The sequence below is a fragment of the Triticum aestivum genome, chromosome 3D (genome assembly GCF_018294505.1).
Source record: "Triticum aestivum cultivar Chinese Spring chromosome 3D, IWGSC CS RefSeq v2.1, whole genome shotgun sequence".
NCBI lineage: Eukaryota > Viridiplantae > Streptophyta > Magnoliopsida > Poales > Poaceae > Triticum > Triticum aestivum.
This window is the reverse complement of record NC_057802.1, coordinates 31,746,775-31,765,739: the sequence shown is the minus strand read 5'-3', so window position 1 is coordinate 31,765,739 and position 18,965 is coordinate 31,746,775. Positions and strand designations below refer to the sequence as shown.

The 18,965-nt window shown below is 51.2% G+C and overlaps 1 pseudogene; it reads right to left on the bottom strand.

Moving 5' to 3' along the window:
* Window positions 1-8,936: 8,936 nt before the first annotated feature.
* Window positions 8,937-9,560, bottom strand: LOC123076099 (ethylene-responsive transcription factor ERF010-like; annotated as a pseudogene).
* Between the last annotated feature and the right edge of the window lie 9,405 nt (window positions 9,561-18,965).

Genomic DNA, 18,965 nt, shown 5'->3' with positions numbered 1-18,965 from the left:
CCGGGTCTCATTCATCAGCCGGTTAGACTGCCGCGTTGCCTTTTCGATTCCCAGCTATACCTCGTAGGGCGATTTAATTTTTTTTGCCCCCCTTTACTTTGGACTTTGACATTTTGCCGCTGGTTAGATTGTAATTGATCCTTTTTTTTTGCGAAAGAGATTGTAATTGATCTAGTGACACTTATTTCTTTGGGCTTTGATCTTTAAGGATTGCTAGGCGTCAACCGGCTGATCTTACGAAAAGATCAGCCGCCTTGCAAGCCGTTCATTTGCATTGATTTGAGCCGCTTGATCTCTGCACCACGCCACCACTTCCAGCACAATACGCGCCCATATATCTCATGCAACGACTCCCGCCAGCCATCGTATGCAACGAAGGATCATTGCTTCCCATGCGACAAGCCGCAGTCGCTGACATGGACTATCAACTTCTGCTTGCACTAGACGCAACGCTTAGGTTGCATATTAGCCAGGTCACCGGGCTTCTCAAAGCAAAACGCCGATGAGCTCGTCACACAGCAGCCACGGCTGCAACACCGATGCTATTGCGACTATCTTCTGAAGCATTATCAATGCTCCGGCGACCCGCCGATGCTCCATCACAGCACTGATGATGCTCCGGCAGCTCGGCAATTCTCCGTTGCACCACCGGCGATGCTCCAACGACCCGCATCGATGGTCCGTTGTAGCACCGGTGATGCTCCAACAACCTGTCAATGCTCCGTTGCAGCATCGAGTATGCTTCAACAATCCGTCAATGCTCCGTTGCAGCACCGACGATGCTCCGACGACCTGTCGATGCTCCGTTGCAGCACCGGCGATGCTCCGACGACCTGTTGATGCTCCGTTGCAGCACCGATGATGCTCCGACGACCCGTTGATGCTCTGTTGCAGCACCGACGATGCTTCGATGACTCGTCGATGCTCCGTTGCAGCACCGGGGATGCTCCGACGACGCGTTGATGCTCTGTTGCAGCACACATGTGGTTCTGGCGGCCCGACGATGTTCCATCACAGCACAGGTGATGCTTCGGCGGCCCGACGATGCTCCGATGACCCGTCGATGCTCCGTTGCAGCACCGGGGATGCTCCGACGACGCGTTGATGCTCCGTTGCAGCACACATGTGGTTCTGGCGGCCCGACGATGTTCCATCACAGCACAGGTGATGCTTCGGCGGCCCGACGATGCTCCGATGACCCGTCGATGCTCCGTTGCAACACCGGGGATGCTCCGACGACGCGTTGATGCTCCGTTGCAGCACACATGTGGTTCTGGCGGCCCGATGATGTTCCATCACAACACAGGTGATGCTCGGGCAGCCTGTCGATGCTCCGTTGTAGCACCGGCGATTATTCGGTGGCCCGTCGATTCTCCATTGCAGCACCCGCAAGGTCCCGACGTCCAGATGAGGCTCCATCCCAGCACAGGTCGGTGATGCTCGGGCGGCCCGTCGATGCTCCATTGTAGCACCGGCGATTATTCGGTGGCCCGTCGATTCTCCATTGCAGCACCCGCAAGGTCCCGACGTCCAGATGAGGCTCCATCCCAGCACAGGTCGGTGATGCTCGGGCATCCCGACAATGCTCCATTGTAGTAGCATCGGCGATGCTTCAACGACCCGTCGATGCTCCATTGCAGCAGTCGCGAGGTTCCGGTGGCCCGACGATGCTCCATAGCAACACTGGTGATGCTCCGGCAACTGTCGATGCTCCATCGCAGCACCCGCGGGGTTCCAGCTGCCTGAAAAATGTTCCGACCTGGCACCAATGATTCTCTGGTGGCTCGGCGATGCTCCATCATAGCACCGATGATGCTTCATCACAACAGGGTGGCCGGCGAGATATATTAAGCAGAATAGAGACGGGTCTCGCCGGCCACGGCGACGAAGCAGCAGGCCGCGTCGCCACGGCGCTCGTCATAGACCTGACGCCGGAGGGTCTGGACCACGGCAGTGAACTAGAGGCGCCCGCGGAGGCAGCGGGCGCCTATGCAGCGGGTTGAGCCTGGAGGCGGATGAGAGCGGCCTGCGCCTGCATGGCGGCCGGGGCGGAGGAGGGACTTGGAAGCCTAGCTGGGAAAGCTCGTTGCCTAGAGCGGTCAACTCGTTCAACGCGCATGAGGACGGAGGAATGTGTGGTTGTAGTTTGTTTCGTGAGATAGCAAGAGGGAGAGCGACGCTTGGGTAGGACACGTGACGATCATGTGACGCGGTTGATTTCATCCAAGAAATCAGTCGGGCAAAGATAAGGGTTTCCCTTGATCTTTTACCACTTTTCAACACAAAAACAATCTATGAAAATAATAGACTAACTAATTAAAAAAAATATAGAGGACTATTGTACCCGTGTACCCGCCGCCGCTGTACCTGCTGCTCCCCCGCCGGCCCTTGCCTTTGCCCTCTGCTGCCTCAAAAGCTTCCACGACTCCTCCTGCTGCCTCACGCACGCGGCCTGCCCCGCTGCTCCACATGAGCTCCATTATACATCTCCATAAGCTCAAAGTTGAAATCCACAGAGCCGTTGAATCAATGAACCAAATTGTGTGAAACTTTCCCCGGCTAGTCACACATATATGAATGATCTACAGTAATTTTTTGAAATTTTTCTGACAACTTTTAAATTTCGGTCAAAACCTGGTCAAACTGGTTAAGCTCAAAGTCGAAATGCATTTTTCCGTTGAACCGATGATCCAAATTGCATAAACTTTCCCAGATTAGTCATAAATATATGAATGGATTTCTGAAATTATTTGAAACTTTTCTGACAACTTTCAAATTTGGGCCAAAATGTGATTAAACTAGTTAAGCTCAAAGTTGAAATGCATTTTGCCGTTGAACCGATGATCTAAATTGCATGAAACTTTTCCCGATTAGTCACACATATATGAATGATTTTTGGTAATTCTTTGAAATTTTCTGGGTGGTTCAAAAAAATTGTTTAAATTTTGGGCAGCATTTTGGCTCAATTTGAACAGCATTTTGCCTGCTTTTTTTTCACTTCTGAAGATATGTATGCGCACAACATCCATATTCAAACGTATATTTCCAGATGGACATATTCATACACCATGACACAATATTAAGATAGTATAGCGAAATAAAGCATTTAACATGTACGTACATCATCTACCATAAGGCCATAATTGTTGTCATATTTAAGAACCAAAAGCACAAGGCCATAGTAGTTGCCATGTACAACCAAAAGAATAAAGCAATAGTTGATACCATGTTACATCCAAAGTAAAGGATGCTAAATTTGTCATATTACAACCAAAAGTATAGAGAAGATCAAGCACAACACTAGTACTTCTTTTCGGGGTCAACTTTCTAGCTTTTGAGCTTGAGATCATGTCATATGCTATCATGGCGTTCTCCACGGTTGGGGTAGATTTCTACGACGCCTCATCAGCCAATGTCATGGCCAGCATCCTTCTTGTCACTGGATTGGGACTTCCTTGGAGACTCTGTGGCATAGTGATCATGTGCCTTGTTGGAGTGACAACCACATCAAGTTATGGTACTGCATGTCTTGCCTCATCAGCCAACGCCGAAGTCAACATGTTGCACGTATTTAGAAATGTAATAAGTGCAAGTTACTGGATTGGGACTGCTTTGAAGACTTTGTCCATAGTGATCATGTGCCTATTGGAAGTGTCAACTTCAGATTCCGGTGCCGAGGCATCATCATCAGCTGGATATCTTGGTGCCCTCTTCTTTCTTTTCCTGCACAAATATAAACAAGTTAGTACATACTAAACAAGTGGTAAAATGAACATTGATCATTTCAGATACCTCGGCCTTGGTCCATTTAACGGACATGTGGATTGTCCGTGGCCTAAAAATGTGGCATCTTTTGCATTTATTCTTGTTGCTTAGTTATTTTGGCTCTTCCTTATTTTTAGGACCACCATCTCCAACTTCGAGGAAGCTCTTATACCTATTCTTTCTAGGCCTTCCAACACCTCTTTTCTTCTCTATTGGAGCCTCCATGTCAAATGGAAATTCTACATGTGTCCATTGAGACCTATCCGTCAATGGCTCAACCTCTCCAGCATATGCTTCCCGGAACTTCTCTAGAGAGAAATAGTCATGCACATAGTCCTCCCATCTTAGGTTCCTTCTATCTAGCAAGAAAGCAAGTGCACGCTCACAGGGCTTTCCTGTGTGTTGCCACTCCAGGCACGCGCACTCGCTTTGGTCACTCTTCAGAACCTGTCGCAAGTTGTATTTACTTGTGTCCCTCACCTCAAAACTTGCAACTCCATATTTCCCAACTTTCAAATGTTTAAGTCCCCTTGTCCTATTATGAATTTGTTGGATGATGGCTGGAATAATTTTTCCTTTCAGTTTCATTCCAATCTTTCTCCTTTTCTCACGAAGTTTCATGAGTAGCTCTCTAAGAGCATCTCCACTCAACCCCCCCCCCCCAAACTGGCCCCCAAGCCCCTTTTTTATCGTTGGTGTGAAAAAATCGGCCCAGTCGCGCTCCCAGAAGCCCATTTTTCGCCGGTAAGGGCCGAATTTGGCGCCGACGGATCCAGGCCGAACCCGGCACGCTGGGCGCGCCCGGGGGCGCCGAGGGAAACGGTTTTGGCGCCAAATCATGTGGACCCGCCGAGTCAGCGACTGGCCACCTTCGTCGTCCTCACCGCCTCGGTTTCCGCGGGAATCAATGCGAAGGCTGCCGCCAGTCAGCCTTCCATTGATTCCTCACGGGCGGCGCAATGAAGGCACGCTGACGCGCATCCCGCCCCCTCCTGCCACGCGTACACACGGCTGCCGCCTGCTCGCCGCCCACCCGTCGCTATAAAAGTCGCCCCTCCCTCGCCGGTGGCCGCACACCCCCTCGCCATAGCCCCTGATCTCCCCTTGCCCTCTCGCCGCCGATGCCCCTCTCCCCTTTCTCCCTCATGCCCCTCCCTAGCTCCCCGTCTCCGCACCGACCATGGTCGAGCGCTACCCCGGCGATGGAGCGGCGACCAATGGCTTCGGCTGCCGCCACCTGCACGAGGCGGAAGCTCGCCTCCTCTACGAGGTGGACTACCCGGCGCCACCAGACACGCGGGTGCCGGGCTCATGGAGGCTCAGCGGCGGCGGAGTCCCGGTGCCACCGCCGCCCTCCGGTGCTGAACAGCGCGCCGAGATCGCGCGCATAAGATCGTCACTGCCGGAGCACGCGCGACAGCAGCCGAGGTACGTCCTCATCCTCGTCGGGCTCCCGTTCCTTCGGGTCGCCGGCGTTCCTCCCCGTCAAGCAGGAGCCACGGGAGACGCCGCTCGGGCGGCGCACCCGCGGCGGCGCCCTCCTCATCAATGAGGGCGGAGTCCCTTCTCCTCCCTCCTCCCGCCTCGTCAAGCCGATGACCGAGCCAGCACTCCTTCCCGTGAAGGAGCACAAGACCATGCCGGCCGACGAGGAGACCGGCCTCAAATGGGCGTGGGACGACTACGTTCAGCGGGAGATGGAGTGCCAGCGTCGCGCCCTCCAGGAGATCGCCGCCCGGCGCCGCGGCCGCGAGGAGGGCGTCATCGTCATCCTTGACGATAGCGACGAGGATGTGCCTGGGCCGTCTAACCCCGTCCGCCACGGCGACCTAGGGCAGGCGTGCAACAAGGACGGCGGCGGCGTGCAGGACGGCAACGGCGACAACGACGGCGACGACTACACCAACTTCTACAGGTTCCTCGGCATGTAGAAGGCTCAAGGCGGCGGCGTAGTAGTAGTTTTTAGGTTAGTTTTTAAATTATGTTTAAGTTTTTACAAATATCAATGAAAACGCCTGAATTTCCTCCAAGTTTGGCCGAATTTGATTTTGAAAAAGCGGCGTCTAGGGCCAGCTTGGGGCGGCGGTTGGGAAACCGACCACCCCCACGCCGATTTTATCGCCGGTTGGCCCCCAGGCAGCGCTATTACAAGCCCCTCTGACACGGACCTCATCACCGCCCTCCGCGATGCCGATTTCTTCAAGACTCGCCGCATGTACGACCCCAAGCACGACGACGACCCCGGGTAGGAGTTCGATTACATCTTGGACGGTGAGATTCGCATCGCCACCGGAAGCAGCGAACCAGCTACAACCCGTTGAGGTAGGCACCGTCCCTCTTCCCCGACAGGCAAATTTTGGCAGACAACATCTTCCTTGAGTTCCACACACTCTCCTACCAGGAGGACCAGGGGCTGCAGAGTGTGGTCTGCATCCGTCATGATCGCTATTGGTGCGGGGGCGCGTCGCTGTCTTCTCATCGAACACCATGGAGTGGAAAAATTTCCCTTGGGTGAAAACAAAGGCCCTGGGCCTGGTGCCCAAGGATGACAAAAACTCTAACCCTGGTAAGGTGCACAAAATAGATTATTCATTGAATTTAAAAAATGTTCATTGAATTTAAATTTTGTTCATCGGGATTAAAAAAATGTTCATCGAAATTCAAAATTTGCTGAGCATTTCAAAAATGTTCATTAATATTCCAAATTTGTTCATTGATTTCAAAAAATGTTTCATCAAATTCAAATTTTGTTCATCAAGTTCATAATTCTTTCATCCATGTTTTTTTCTAAATTGTTCATGTAGCTGAAAAAAATGTTCATCCTATTCAAACTTTGTTCACCATAATGTTTAAAAAACTTCACAAAATTCAAAAAATGTTAATCAATATCCAAATTCACTGGCATGTTTTGAAACAACAAACATTTTTTGAAATCATGAATATTTATTAAATTCGTGTACATTATTCAAATTCAGGGACATTTTTTTGGCTCGACAAACTTTTTCGAAATTCTAATTGTTTTTGATTTTTTGGAACTATTTCGAAATCCTGAATTATTTAAATAAGAAAAACCAAAACAGAAGAAACAAAGAAAAGAGGAGGCACCCCGCCGCCTCTCATGGGTCAGCTCAGATGGGCGCTCGAGGGGGTGCCACGTGATAAACATTATGGTGAATTTTGTATTAAATTTGATGAACAGTTTTAAACAATATGGTGAACAAAGTTTGAATACGATGAACATTTTTTTGAAAAAACATGGATGATTTTTTTTAATTTGATGAACAAAATTTGAATTTGATGAACATTTTCTAAAATCAATGAACAAATTTCGAATATTAATGAGCATTTTTTAAAACGCTCAACAAATTTTGAATACGACGAACAAAATTTGAATTTTTATGAATATTTTTTCAATCCCGATGAAAAAAATTTAAATCTGATGAACATTTTTTGAATTTGATGAATAATCTATTTGTTTGTTGATTTGAAAAGAAAATTTGGAAAAAGGTGAAAAAGAAAAAAGAAAAAAAGGAAAAGTAAAATAGAAAAGAAGAAAAAACAGGGAAATGGGCCAGCCGGTACCACATCCGTGCTGCGAGGGGGTACGCACCACTGCGATCGTATAGGATTCCGCCGCCGGAAGCCAGGGAGTGCACACCCTCCCCGCTCCCCCCACGTGCCCTAATCGACCGGCCGATATGCGGGGTGCCGAGCCCCTTGGTTTTCATTTTTGCTTGTTTTTCTGTTTTAAGTTTTTTCTTTGTATTTAAATAATTCGGGATTTCAAAAGAATTGCAAATTGCTGAATTGTTCGTGCATTAAAAAACTATTCCTGATTTGCAAAATGTTCGGGAAATGATAAATTCTCACGGATTAAAAAAATGTTTTGTGATTTAGAAAAAACCGGGAATTTGAAAATTGTTCACGATTTCAATAAAATGTTCATGAATTTTAAAATATGTTTAATTTTTCCAGAGAAAATGCGAATCGGCAAAAATTATTCATCAATTCAAAAAATGTTCATAATTTTCTAAAAAATCACGAATTTGTAAGTAATATTCACGAATTTGAACAATGTTCATGTGTTCAAAAAATGTTCACAATTTGAGAGAAAATGTTTGCAAATTTGGAAGATGTCTGAAAAAACAAAAAAAGGAAAAGAAAAGAAAAGAAAGAAAAAGGAAAGCAGAACAGTAAAGAAAAATGAAAAAGAAAAACACATAAACAAAAAAGGAAAAAGAAAGAAAAACCTGAAAGAAAAAAGCGAAGAAAAAAATGAAAAAAAACCCGGTTGTGTGAAGGTTCTAGAACGTAGGGGGTCCGATAAGGAGCCAACGTTGTAAGGGGTACGCGCCACCTCGCTATTAGGTGATCTACGCGCCAAATAGGAGTGGTCGTATATAAGCTTGATCATTCTGTAGGTGAGATCAGCGAGTAATTGAACTAGCTCACATGTCCCTCCTCCTTCCTTTGTATCCCCTATGTATCTTCTTCTTTCCCAAGTCTTCCTCCTCTGGTTTTCCCACTTGTACTCAAATATGAGAAAGTAATCCTAGACAAGTGGTACTCAGAGCTAGATCTATCCAATTCGCGCTCCGCAATCTCGAGATTCCTCTGTAACATCGACCTATTGGTTGTTGATTGCTCTCGGGCGATTGGCTAGAAATCCAAAATCGGCGCGGGAGGAATTCAGAGGGAGTGGCGACAACACTTGTCAAGCTGAACCCTCAGACAAGGCATCTGGAGGAAGCGATGTGCTCTATTGAGGAGGAGGTGCTGCAGGAACAAGTGGAAGGGATAGCAGAAATCTGGGCGTGGTTGGAGGACAAGTGTCCCGGCTAGATCAAGTCCAATCCAAGGTAAATCTCTTAGAGCATCTCCAACAGACGCGCAACGAGCGATGCGCTAAAATAGTTTTTTGCGCGCAGAAATAATGGTTTTTTACGCACGGCAGGGCGCTGGCTCCAGCAGCGGCTGCAAAGTATTGCATGCGCGACCCGCTCCAACAGACGTTGCAAAAAATCGTCGCACACGAGCAACCAGAACACAAACTAGTTCAACCAAATAGATAATTCAACGATACAAATAGCAAAATTCATCCAAACAGCACAAACTAGTCTGATACAAATAGCAAAGTTCAACCAAACAACACAAACTAGAAACTACGAGGACTACTCAGAGTCGTTGTCCTCCTCCTCCTTGCTTGTGTCGTCCAACGTATCATCATCACTGTCGGAGAAGAATGATGCCTGTCCCAGATCGCACTGCGATATCGCCAGTGCCTTCCGACGACGCCTATCCGCCCGTTCCACACGCCGCCTTGCCCTGCTCTCCGCCCAGAAGGCGTTCTCATTGGCGACGTCCTCTGGGTGGCGCTGGCGCCACTCCGCCATGGCTCGCTCGTCCGCCTCGGCGATGAGGAGGCGGCGCTGCTGTCGACGGTGTTCCTGACGGTCGGCGTCAGTTACTAGCCGCGGCGGAGGGGCGAGGTCCTGCGCCTGCTCGCGCGTTCAGACGTCCTGAAAATTCATCTGTGCGCGAGGCCTCGAGAGGCGCCACGCCACCGCGTCGTACGCGCGGGCGGCCTCGTGGGGGGTGTTGAAGGTGTCGAGGCCGAGGCGCACGTCGCCGGACCGAATCTCGGCGGAGAAGGTGTCGGAGGGGCGCGCGCGTACACCGCGGTAGCCCGAAGCTCCCCGGCGGCGCGACGGCATAGTGGCGCGGTGGTGGCGTGTCGTTGGCGAGGCGAGAAAGCGGCAGAGGAAGCGGGAGAGGGCACGTGGAGGGCGCTGCATTTTACAGGCGCGCCGGATGCGACGTGTCAAATCTAGCATGCGACCGGCCGCTTTTTTCCACGCGCCTGAGTTTCCCGCCTCTGTTGAAGCGTGCGAAACCGCCCCCCGCGCGTTTTTTGCAGCCACTGTTGAAGATGCTCTTAGTGAGATCTCTGAGGGAGATCCATCGGGATCAGGTTCATGTGGCACGGGTGCTCAAGGAGTCCAACAGTGTGCCGGATGCGAATCTCGACAGGATGGCGGTGCCAGGGTGTTTCACCAGTTCGCCCACAGCAGCGGTGGCACAAGCAAGCGGGTCAACGTCGAAGGTGTTGGAGTTAACCACGATTTAGTGTCCTATCCGGTACGGACTAGGAGCAATCACCGAGTCATACTTAGAGTAGGCTAGCTTAGCTTCTTTATATACTGTTGTACCCCTACGTTGTAATATTAACTCAGATCAAAGCAATACAAAGCATAGGTGCGACACGCACCTATTAGCCATCAAATATCTTGTGTTTCGCCGAGTTGTGCTAGTCCAGATCGATTAAGTATCCAGCCGTTGCTACGTACTAAGCTAGCTAGCTTCAACATCCATCAGCTAGTTTTGTGCGTGCACGTTGCCTCAGGAAGAATCAATCAAGCGTGGTTTCGTACGTACGTGTTCGGCTGACGGAAAGTACTCGTCAAGGAGCCGTCGTGCAACGTTTGATCGGGCCTGTGCCAACAATTGGTATCTAGAGCAAGGTTAATCTTCTAGTAACGGAAGGTCATGGCGGGCAAGGAGATCATGAAAGCGTCCGGCGCGGCTAAAGTACTTGCCGTGCCCGGTTCGTCGTACCCACGGTTTGATCGCGAGAACTTCGGGGTCTGGAAGGCCCTCATGGAGTGTGGTCTCCGCGCCAACGAGCTATGGGACGCGGTCGATCCAGGAGGCGACGCGTTCAACAAAGAGGGAGCCGAGCACTGGAAGGATCGGCAGGCGGCGTCGGCGATTTATTCGGTGATGCCCATGGATATCCTCCAGCACCTGATCGGCAAAGCAACAACAAAGGAGGTGTGGGATACTTTGAAGCTCATGTTCGAGGGACACACCCGCATCAAGCAAGCTAATCTCCAATCTCTCCTAATGAACTATGAGACTTTGGTCATGGGCGACGATGAGTCCGTGGATGCGTTTGCTTCACGGGTGGTTACTCTCGTCAATCGGATCCGCGCGCTTGGTGAAAACCTCACGGAGACCTCGGTTGTCCGGCGGTTCTTGCGCGCAGCCCCTCCCCGGTACCTGCAAATCGTCACGGCGATCGAGCAGTGCGTCGATCTCGAGACTCTCTCCATCGACGATCTCGTCGGACGCTACAAGGCTCATGACGAGCGTATGCGGTACAGTCTCGGGGATGGGAGGAACGATGAGAATGTCATGCTCACACGGGCTCAGTGGCTGGCGCTGGACTCAAGGAGAGGAGGCGAGGGCTCTAGCAGCAACACTCGCCAAGATCGTGCGCCAAAAGAACAAAGTAAGAAGAACGCCGGCGACGGCGCTCCGAAGAAGAAGAAGTTCGACAAGCGCAAGATCAAGTGTCACAACTGTGGCATCATGGGGAACTTCAAGTCGGAGTGCAAGAAACCACCGAAGGAGAAAGCTCTCCTGGCCAAAGGAGGCGATGATGGAGACATGATGCTCATGGTCGAAGTATGCGAGCTAATGGACAAGGACAGTCCAGCTCCGAAGGCGCCGGCTACAGAGGTTGTCACGCTCATAGAGGAGGCAGTTTATCTTCACGATAAGAAGAGGATGAACACGTCGAGGCACGTGTGGTACCTCGACACGGGCGCTAGCAACCACATGACCGGTGACAAGGACCAGTTTTCTGAGCTCAGTGTTTCGGTGGGAGGCACGGTTCGGTTCGGCGACGGACGGACCGTTGACATCGCAGGGCGAGGTACTATCCTGTTTGAGTTGAAGAACGGCGGTCACAAGTTACTCACGGATGTGTACTATATTCCCAAGCTAAAGAGCAGCATCATAAGTCTTGGTCAGCTCGAGGAGCGTGGTTGCAAGATTGTGCTCGAAGATGGCTATCTATGGGGTATGATCGTCAGAGGATGCTAATTATGAAGGTGCAGAGGTCACCGAACAGGCTTTACGTCCTCAACTTGGATCGTGTGGATCCAGTATGTCTCTTGTCAAGCATGGACGACTCGGCATGGAAGTGGCACGCGCGCTACGGTCATCTAAATTTCCAGGCTCTTCGGCAACTTGGACAAAAGGAGATCGTACGTGGTCTACCGTGCATCAATCATGTCGACCAAGTGTGCGACGGTTGTCTCATTGGGAAACAAAGGCGAGCCCCGTTCCCAAGAGAGGGAAACTTTAGAGCGAGTAAAGCTCTTGAGTTGGTCCACGGAGACTTGTGCGGACCGATTACACCGGCCACCCCTGCCGGAAATAGATACTTCTTGCTCGTCGTCGACGACTTCAGCAGATTCATGTGGATCGTGTTGTTGAAGACAAAGGACCAAGCTTTGCAAGCCTTCAGGATAATAAAGATGGCAGCTGAAGTAGAATCTGAAGCCAAGCTGAAGGCCCTCCGTACCGATCGGGGGGGGGGGGGGGTGAGTTCAAGTCTCGTGCATTCACGAAATTTTGCGAAGCTCAAGGGATCAAGAGGTATCTTACGGCGCCATATTCACCGCAGCAAAACGGTGTTGTGGAACGGAGGAATCAGACCGTGGTGGCGATGGCATGAAGCATGTTGAAGAGTAAAGGCATGCCGGACAAGTTTTGGGGTGAGGCAGTCAATACGGCCGTTTATCTGCTGAACCGGGCTCCAACCAAGAGTGTGGTTGGGATGACGCCGTACGAAGCATGGTACGGACACAAGCCCACGGTTGATCATCTTCGCACTTTCGGGTGCGTGGCGCATGTGAAGACAGTGACCGGGCATACTAGCAAATTAGCGGATCGGAGTACTCCGATGGTGTTGGTTGGCTATGAAAAGGGAACAAAGGCATACCGTGCATGCAACCCCTCGACCAATAAGGTGGTTGTGACGCGTGATGTGGTCTTTGAAGAAGCGCGGTCATGGAATTGGAACTCCACCGAGCCGGTATACCCATCTTCCGATGAAATTTTCAACGTTGTTTACGATCATTATGAGCATGCGGACATTGATGATCAACCGAAGATGTCGAGTGCCGCGACGAGTAGTGCGAGCGGTGCAGCAGAGAAAAAGGACGCGAGGAGGCACGCGCCAGAAGCTGCAGCAGCCGACGTGTCCGAGGGCACGTACGGCACGCCCGGCAGCAGCGCGCGTAGCGCTCGCCCTGGTGGCGTTGTTCCATCAGGAGGGCCAGAGCAGGCCACACCAGCTCGTGGCTCACGTGGCACAGCACCGGCTAGCCCATGCAAGAGCCTGTCGGCTGGAGGTGTTTCCAGCATGCAGCAAAGCAGCCCACGTGCTGCACCACGAGCACATGAAGTCCTTGTACGTGAAGGCCATGTACGTGAAGATGGTACACCTGTTTTGGCTGGTTCGTCTGAAGCTACAGCCAGTTCAGAAGAACAGCAATCGCCTGAAAACGGAAGTGTGGCAACTTCAGATGATGATTCCTCGTCTTCGACTGTACAGGAGGCAAGGGAACGTCCACCGACACCAGTACGTCTTCGACCAGTGATGGATTTATATCCAAAGGAAGCGTTTCCAAAAGTAAGTCCCGTGAAAATTAAAGGAAGAGGACGGCGGTGTCTGCTTAGCGTCGCGGAACCGACGAAATTTGAAGATGCAAACACGGAGGAGTGTTGGCGTCGTGCTATGGACGAGGAGTTGGGATCGATCCAAGACAACAAAACATGGGGCTCGTGGATCCACCCAATGACCATAAAATCATCGGGCTCAAGTGGGTGTACAAAGTCAAGAAAGATGCCGAAGAAAACTTGGTGAAGCATAAGGCAAGGCTCGTAGCCAAAGGATACGTGCAAGAGCAAGGTGTAGACTTCGAGGAAGTGTTCGCTCCTGTCACAAGGATGGAATCGGTGAGGCTAGTTATAGCTCTCGCGGCTCAAGAATCTTGGAGGCTACATCACATGGATGTAAAATCCGCTTTTTTGAACGGGGAGTTGAAAGAAGAAGTATATGTGAAGCAACCACCGGGTTACATCAAAAAAGGAGAGGGGCACAAGGTGTTGAAACTACACAAGGCATTGTACGGGCTATGCCAAGCTCCTCGGGCGTGGATTTGTGAGAGCAATACAAAGAAAAAACGGGAGCGACACGCTCCCATGGCCATCCAAAATCGATTCAAGTGCGTGCGTTTGTGTATGTGCGTATTGGTGTCCCGGCCAGTACTACTAGTGCATACTAGTACATGAGTCAGGAGAGAATCGATCAGGATTAGCTAGCTAGGCTAGCTTTGCACTGCGGTGCACCGTCTATCTCAGCGTAAAAGAACTTCGCCGGGATCGTCAACGTTGCTTCATCGTCGTTCATCGTGTGTCGCCCTACGTCGGAAAGTACTCGGCGTCGGGTCTGGGCCAACAACTGCTCACAAGGGCGCAGTGGATCGCTTTGTCAAAGGAAAAGCAAGGCGGATCCACGAGCAGCAGCAAAAAGAAGGGGAAGTAGCGTTCGGCGAGAAAGAACTTCACCGACTCGGACGACGACTCGGACGATGAGGCTGCACCACCCCCGAGGAGAAAGTTTGACATCAGGAAAGTGAGGTGTCATAACTGTGGCCTCCTCGGTCACATCAAGGCTGACTGCGAGGAAACACCGAAGCAGAAGGCGCTCATGGCCCAGCAAGGAGATGATGGTGACATGATGTTGATGAGTGAACTCGTGGACGAGGAGGATCCAGACTCTCAAGCGTTGACTAAAGAAATTGTCAAGCTTGCGGAAGAAAAAGTTTGCCATCATGATCATGTTTCGGAAACTTGTGTCGAAGCTACAGATGCAGGGGGTGATTCCAAAACTTACGACAATGCTATGGACGTAAGTGCTAACTTTGCTGGAGCGGATGCAGCGAAAGCTGCGTGTGCTCGTCCATGAAGAAGTAGCCTTCGCGCCGCGCACCCGAGAGTGGCCAGCTGCGGCCGAAAGAGCAGTTCAGAAAATCTGAAGCCAGGCGAAGTTGTAGCGTCAGAAAACCATAACACAAGGCGTGACAGTGTTATTACGCTAGAAGCAGGCAAAGAAGTGGCGCCAGAAATCCACGACACGAGGCGTGATGGAGTGGTCATGCCAAAAGAACGAGACATGCAGCAAACTGCACTCGGGCCAGACGAGCACGACGCATACACGATGTCAAGTGGTGCAACGAAAAGCGCGAACGTCTCTAGCGGCGGGCGCGTGCCAGGAGACCAAGACACAAGTGGTGATGCGTTAGCTTCGGCTAGGCTGTGCGCAAAGGAAGGCGTGCGCGCCGAACAGACCAAGTCGCAGGCTGCCAACTCGGGGCTAGGCGTGTACGTATGCAGCAGCAGTGACAGAGCTAGTGCATGGCCTTGTGCTGCTACGCATTGGCCAGAAGGAGCTGGCCACTACAAGCTGCATACAGCAGCTCCACTAAGGAGCTCACGTGGAGGCCTAATGGATACGCCAGATGAAGTTGGGACAGTTCTAGCAAAAAGGGAGGTTGAAAAAATAAAGAGCAACTCATCTAGTGCTAGTGTTGCAGGCCCTCCAGAGAGCAGTTTGTGTGTGCCCAACAACCCAGAAAAAGAAGAGGTGGCAACTTCAGAAGCAAGCGTGTTTTCTTCGATAGCACGGGAACGACGCGTGTTGGACATCTCTCCAAAGGAAGTGCTTCAAATTAATTCGGTGAAGATGAAAAGTAAAGGGCAACGACATTCACACATCAAGGAACCGGAAAATTTTGAAGACGCAAAGACGGAAAAGTGTTGGCATCGTGCTATGGATGAAGAGTTGAGGTTGATCCGAGACAACAAAGTGTGGGAGCTCCTGGATCTTCCCAACGGACATGATGCTATAGTGCTCAAGTGGGAATTCAAGGTCAAGAAAGATGTGGAAGGGTGCATGAAGCACAAAGCGAGGTTTGTGGCCAAAGAGTATGTGCAAGAGGAAATTATGGACTTCAAACATGTGTTCGTTCCCATTGCAAAGTGGAGTCGGTGAGATTACTCATCGCTCTCGCGGCTCAGAAATCATGGAAAGTACATCACATGGATGCAAGCTCTATGGTTTTGAACGGCGAGATAGGAGATGTGTATGTGAATCAACCACCGGATTTCATCAAAGAGGGAGAAGAGCACAAGGTACTGAAGTTACACAAAATCTTGTATGGACTATGGCAAGGACGTCGGGAGTGGAACATCAAGCTTGATCGTACACTAGTTTCTCTTGGTTTTGAGAAACGTCCACTTGAGCATGCTATGTATAAGCGAGGTAAAGGCAAGGATCGTCTCCTAGTGGGCATCTATGTTGATGATCTCTTGATAACTGGAGCAGATGAGGAGATTGCTAGATTCAAGCTACAAATGAAGGAGCTTTTCAAGATGAGTGATCTAGGGCTCTTGACTTACTATCTCGGGATCGAGGTACATCAAAAGCCGGAGGGAATCACACTATGCCAGGAGGCATATGCAAAGAAGATTCTTGAAAGCTGTAGCATGGAGGACTGCAATCCAAGTCATGTTCCAATGGAGCCTCGACTTAAACTTAGCAAGAGGAGCCAAGCACCCGCGGTTGATGCAACGGAGTATAGAAGTGTGGTCGGAAGCCTAAGGTATCTTGTGAATACACGACCGGACTTGGCCTATTCCGTTGGCGTAGTGAGTCGCTTCATGGAAGCACCCACGACAGAACATTGGGCAGCTGTGAAACAAATACTCAGGTACATCAAAGGGACAACTAACTTCGGTTGTGTCTATTTGAGAGAGAAGTGGAAGGAGATGGTGGAGCTACTTGGCTACAGTGATAGCGACTTGGCAGGAGATATTGACGACCGTAAAAGTACCTCGGGCGTGGCATATTTCTTGGGAAGAAGCATAGTGAGTTGGCTATCACAAAAGCAGAAGGTGGTCGCATTATCATCCTGTGAAGCGGAGTATATTGCAGCTGCAACCGCGGCAGGTCAAGGTGTGTGGCTAGAAAGGCTACTCGGTGACCTCACTGACAAGGAACCGGAAGGAGTGGTGCTCTATGTTGACAACAAGTCCACGATTGCTCTATGTAAGAATCCAGTGCATCATGATAGAAGTAAGCACATCGATATAAGGTATCATTACATACGGCATTGCGTGGAAGAAGGTAAGATTGAAGTCAACTATATTTGCACCGACGACCAGCTTGCAGATATCCTGACCAAGACGACAGAAGTTTACGGAGATGCGGGGAAGGATCGGCGTCCAAGCTGTAAAGTGAGGACATCGTGTTAAGGGGGGGTGATTGTTGGAGTTAACCGCGATTTAGTGTCCTGTCCGGTACGGACTAGGAGCAATCACCGAGTCGTACTTAGAGTAGGCTAGCTTAGCTTCTTTATATACTGCTGTACCCCTACGTTGTAATATTAACTCAGATCAAAGCAATACAAAGCATAGGTGCGACACACACCTATTAGCCATCAAATATCTTGTGTTTCGCCGAGTTGTGCTAGTCCAGATCGATTAAGTATCCAGCCGTTGCTACGTACTAAGCTAGCTAGCTTCAACATTCATCAGCTAGTTTTGTACGTGCATATTGCCTCAGGAAGAATCAATCAAGAAGCGTGGTTTCGTACGTACGTGTTCGGCCGACGGAAAGTACTCGTCAAGGGGCCGTCGTGCAACGTTTGATCGGGCCTATGCCAACAGAAGGAACAACACCACCCTCCTCTATTCCATGGTCTACAAAGGCGGAAGAATGAAGCGGCGGGGCTGTTGCTCTCGCGACCGCGTCGGCGTCGGGTGAGCGCGCCAGCGGCGCGGCCTCGATCTCCTCCCCGTAGCCTCCCCTGCAGCCGTTGGCACCGGATTTGGAATCTCCTCAGCGCCCTCTCGCTTCTCCCCCGTGAAGCTTCGCTGGGCTTCTGGTCAGCTACTGGAGTACCAGGCGTTGATCCCCGAGGCTCTCCTTGTGCAGCCGGATCTGGCGGCGGCCCCAACACTGCCTTTGACGCCTCAGGCGGGCCGAGTCCCTGCACCTGACGTTGGCTTGGTGGTGGTGCTCGACTCCAGGCCTGCTTCCTGGTGCGCCGCCAACGGTGATGAGGTCGACGATGAGGAGTTCGTCCTACAGCCGCCGTTGCCCGACGGGTCTGCCAGCGATGCACATCTCCTGTTGTCAAGGGTGTGGAAGATGTTGAGGGCCTCACTGCAGGATGTGATGACGACAAGACACCACAGAAGTTGATTGGTCCATCTTCAGAGTCGGCTTGCGTCGGCATCTCTGTTGCCGCTGCCGCTCTTGAAGCGGAGGCGGGCTGGGAGCATGTGAGACGGGGACACCGTTCCGGCCGGGGTGTCCCCCCTGAGCTGTCGAGAGAAGGTCTCGAGCTTAGCCTCGCCTTCAAGCATTGGGCTCAAGGAAGGTGCTTCCCTTGCCTCGAACGTGGCCACCAAGTCCGTGCATGTCGTGAGCCATTCAGATGCATTCGCTGTCGTAGCCCTGGTCATCGGGAGAGGTTTTGTCGTGCTCACTCTCCGGTTGCTCGCGATCGCTCTCCGGTCACCCGTGCGGCCTCTCCGGTCATTCACGCTCCTCGCCAGCGGAGCCGCTCCCCATTCGTCCAGCCTTGTTCTTCGTTGACCAGGAGTTGGGCAGAGGTCATGGCCAACTCGTCGCTGCGTGTGTCGGTGCCGCCAAGGTCCCAATCTGGGTGTCGCCAGGATTCCAATGCCAGTGCCTTTTTGTTCTCTGCTTTGGAGTCCCGGTTTGCCTTGCTACGCACGGAGCTCCTTCAGGAGGTTGAGCTCCTCCGCACCGAGCTTCGCGACGCTCTTGCCAAGCTTCAGGTTGCATCGGTTGTGTCTTTGGTGCCTGAGCTCCAGTCTGGTTCCATTGATGAGGCGGATGAATGCTTCTTTGGAGAGTTTTCTCCTCGTGCTCTGGATGCGACGTCGTCTGTCCGTGGCAGTGTGATCGTCACTGAGGTTGTGGCTCCAGTTCTGCAGATTATGCCTGAGCTGCTGCAGGAGCTCTGTGGGGAATCAACTATGATGCAGCTGATGAAGCCAGGCTCAATGGAGTCCTTGGCCTCACCATCACCGTCAGAGTCCTGCCAGCCGCTCGCCTTTGTGGACAGTGCATGCTTGGATGGTTCTGTCACTCTCTCATCCATGCCCGTTGGGCATGAGGTGTCCTTGAGTGGCAAGGTTGATGAGACAGCCAGACAGGTGTGTTGGTGCCTAACTCTGAGGCCCTATAATGTGAGCAACTGGAGATGTCTGAGTCCATCGTGTCGGTTGTATCTGTGGTTGATGATGTTCAG